We start from the raw sequence: 4,244 nt of genomic DNA, 5'->3' as shown, positions 1-4,244 counted from the left end.
TTATACTTAGAAATGTAAAGTTTGGTACCAGCACCTCTTTCGGCAAGAGGACAAATTTTGGAAGGTGCTCCAATCCCCATACAGAAAAATATTTGTTTGGACCACTCTATGTAATGTTCATATGTGTGTATGTATGTAGTAAAAAAAAATACGATTGATTGTTTGCTCTAATTTTTGAGAGCATATCGAGCCCTAACCGCCATATGTTGACGAGTGCTTGGCAAAAGTAGTAGTTACCATTATTTTTCCATCAAAAATAATTATTGTCCGATGGCTAAGCACAGAGTGTATACTAAATTTGGTCGAGATTGGTCAAGGGGTTTTTGAGATACATATATATGATATAAGTGGGCGGTTCCACCCCCATTTTCTTAAAATTTCTTGAAAAATCTGAAATTCCGGTACATACACACATATAAATTCAAAGCCGTATTTAAGAAAAGTCGCCTAAATTCGACCACTTTTATGCGATTGCATAAGTATATTTGAAAATAGATTTAATTTTAGATAGTACTCCATTTTTTGAAATTGTAGAAATTATCAATGGTCAAACTTTAAAACATTAAAAGAAATATGGGTATTTTTTTAATTTGCCCGATAAAAAATCCCAACAAGCCTATTATTTTAAAAAAATCTATAAAAATAGGCAATAATATTTCTCATAAAAGCGAATAAAATTAGGGGGTATGATCTCTAAATTTCCAAAAAAAAAAGTAGTTTCGATGGGCACCCTAATGTACATGTGTATGTAAACCTATGAATTTATTAACATGACTTCAGCTTGATCTACGTTCTAAGCGTTTGAAAGCACATTAACGCCGCGTTTATACCGCAATATGCAAATGGAAAAAGTAGCGTTTCGTTCAATTGGTTTAAAAAAATACTATTTATACTCGTCGCTAATCACATTCGTTTATAAATGAACACATGTGTTGCAACATTTTACCTACTTATGTACAAGCAAGTAGAGAGCTTGGTTGACCCCGTAACATAGCCAAAGGGAATTTTGCATAGTGCCAATCAGTGCATTACTTTGTTCTAATATTTTTTTTTTATTCATAGAAAACTAGTTTTACCGCAACTTCGTCTTCGTAAAATTCGGTTTAATGTTATACATACATACTTTCAAACCTAACAAAAAAGAAAATAACTTACATATTTCAGTGAAAAAAGTAAAAAAAATTTTTTAAAAAGGTTCCAGAACATAGTCAATGTGTCGAATTTCTATTAAATTGGCCTTTTTAATATAAAGAATAACTTATACTTCGTAGCTAGTATTTCTATTATATGTAGATACATATATAACTAAATTTTTTTAATTATTTTCATAGTTGTAAATTTTCTTCAACAATTTTTCTCAATAAAAGGGCATACAAACTCTTTTTAACCGACTTTCAAAAAAGGCGGAGGTTATCAGTTCGTCGGAATATTTTTTTTTTTTTTCAACCGATTTCAATAATTCGCATCGGAAAGGTAGTGTCTCAGAGGTGGTCCCGTACCAATCTGGTTTTGATCCGATCATTGGATCATGAAATACATATACATATATATTTATTTATGGGAATTGAGGTCGGTTTTGTTTTTTGCTTAAAAATTACTTGTTGTTTCAAATCAATATCTTATAGTTGTATGTATGTATTTCATTAAGCTAAGCAATATGTATACTGAAATTTGTATTTGAAATTTGAGAAAGGTGAGAAGTCTTTGCTGTCAGACGAAGGATATTTTATTGCACTAATGTTCACTTAAATTGAATTGGACTTTTTAAACAAACTCATTCTTCAAAACTATTTTTGTATAAATCTTTCTTAATTATCTTTCGTTTGGCATCCTTTTTTTATATATACGTAATTTATTGGAATTTATTTATTTTTTTTTTTGCAGATGGCAATCTTCTTCGAAATATTTTCGGAACAAAGCTTTTTTCCACCTGTTTCGTTTGATGTCCATAATGTAATATCTCATTAATGTAACTAATTAAGTTTAATTACTTTTATACAGGTGGCAACCCCATTTGGATATATTTTCGAAGCAAAGCATTCTTATTCGACATCCATATTATAATACTTTAATTAACTTATAAAAAAAATGGGGGTTTACTTATGAACAGGTGGCAACCCTCTCAGACATATTTTCAAAGTAAAACACTCTATCCTCTAACTAACCTCGTTCATTTGCCATCCCTATTGTACTACTTCATTTAACTTATTCATAAAATTGAATTTACCTAATTACATACATAGGTGGCAATCCTTTTAAAAATGTTTTCGTAATGAGGATTTTTGAAATCTCTTTTATTTGGCATCCATATTTTAAAATTTAATTGAACTTATAATTTAATTTTTTAAGCAGGTGTTCCCAAGAACGCTTAAAACCCCAAATCGAAATGAGAAGAAAACCTTCGGGAATGTTTTCACAAGAACGAAAGAGAAAACAAAACTGTCGAGAACGTTCTCAACGGGAATTATATGAGAACAAAACTCCCTGGAACAAAAAACAAAATGCGAAGAATACTTTCGGGAACGTTATGGCAAAGAACGAGACGGGAACAAAAGTCTACCTCTCGAAAAAACATTTGGGAAAAAAAGTCTCAGAGACTCGCTGACAGAAAAAAAATGGGAACAAATCTTCTCTGAACTATTTGCGAAGAATGGAAGCGATAATAAAATATTTCTCATAGCGTTCCATTAGTTTGAAATGTTTGAATATTAATTTTAATAAAAAAATTAATTGAAAGATAATAATGCAATTATTTAAGTCAACGAAAGACTTAAGACACGAACTTTTATTCCACAGAATATAAATGAATTATTCCATAAATGGACAGTTCAACGATGATAAATTATCTAGAAGTTGCAAGGATCCAGCGTTGTTGACATTACATCACGATATAGAGATCTTTTCTATCGTTATTGACATTACATTTTCTTCTCATGCAGAACTAAATATCTGTGTGCCAAATTTTATCCAAAGAAATTGTAACAAACATACTTTCCCACTCACAAACTTTCGCATTTATTATGTTGGTAGGATTTCATTTAACTTATCAGTGAACTTGATTTTAGATTCCTAAACTGGTGGCAACTCTCGTTAAAAATATTTCTGAAATACATACATAGATACAGCTTTCTTAATCCCCATCTCTTTTATATCGAAATCAAAATATTTTATTTAGCTTGGTAACTAGCTAATTTTAACTACTTTTTAAACAGGTGTCAACCTCTCAAAGAATATTTTTTAAATATTTTATCCAACTTATTAATAATAAGATTTTAGCTTTTTTTTTAAATATTTTCGAAACAAATCTTTTTTGAACCCCTCTCGTTTGACACTCACATTGTTATAATATTTTTTTCAACTTATAAGTTAATTGATTTTAAGTTTCGAATAAAGTGGCAACTCCCTTAAAAAATTATCCAGCAAAAAGTCTGAAAAAGGAAAAAAGTGGATGAAATGCGGATTTTTTTGTCCGTTCACCGATTCCATTTTCGAAGATTTTGACGATCCGTTTCCCCCTAAAGTGTGCGGCAGAAACGTTTGTACAGACAAGTATCGAAAATAGTTTTGAAACAGATACGTTTTTGGCTGTTTTTCTGAAAATTTTGCGATTGAAGTTTTCATTCAATACGCATTCCTTCTGCACTTCACAGATGCTCTTTCATGGTTCGAAAAAAAATTATGTAAGCGTCTGATGGCATTCTGAAAACACGCTCATCCGCTGCCGGCTACATACATACATATGTATACATTCTTTCAAATGTTCAGCTTGAACAAATAAAATACAATTATTGCCTTCAAATAACATCATCTTTCTTGAACGTTTCGGAGGTTTTTAAGATACGAAAATGAATGATAATTGCACTCGTTTCCTATTCGTTTCCGGATAAACGAAAATTGTACGAGACCGTACTGTCGGCAAAATTTACTTTTCTGTGCTGGCTGGGTTAATCCAGGTTAAAACCTACATATCTGTGTACTAAACTTCATTTGAAATACGTCCAACTATTTCAGCGTGAAAGAGCAAGAAACATACTCATGAACACACTCACTCTCTCGCTCTCTCACAAACTTTCACATTATTACTTCTTTTGTTTATTACTTTTCTTCTTAATTTTCAAATTCGGTAAAATTTTTACTGAAACCAATTGCAATTGTAAGTGGAAGAAGATAAAGCGTAATTTTGCTCTAAAGCTTAAGGGATGCTAACTTTTGCAAATTCTAATTTTCGAATTTCTATGTTACTC

The sequence above is a fragment of the Rhagoletis pomonella genome, unplaced genomic scaffold, assembly GCF_013731165.1.
Source record: "Rhagoletis pomonella isolate Grant_MI unplaced genomic scaffold, Rhpom_1.0 Rhpom_scaffold_00011, whole genome shotgun sequence".
Lineage (NCBI taxonomy): Eukaryota > Metazoa > Arthropoda > Insecta > Diptera > Tephritidae > Rhagoletis > Rhagoletis pomonella.
The sequence above is the reverse complement of the archived record's forward strand: the minus strand, read 5'-3'. Positions refer to the sequence as shown.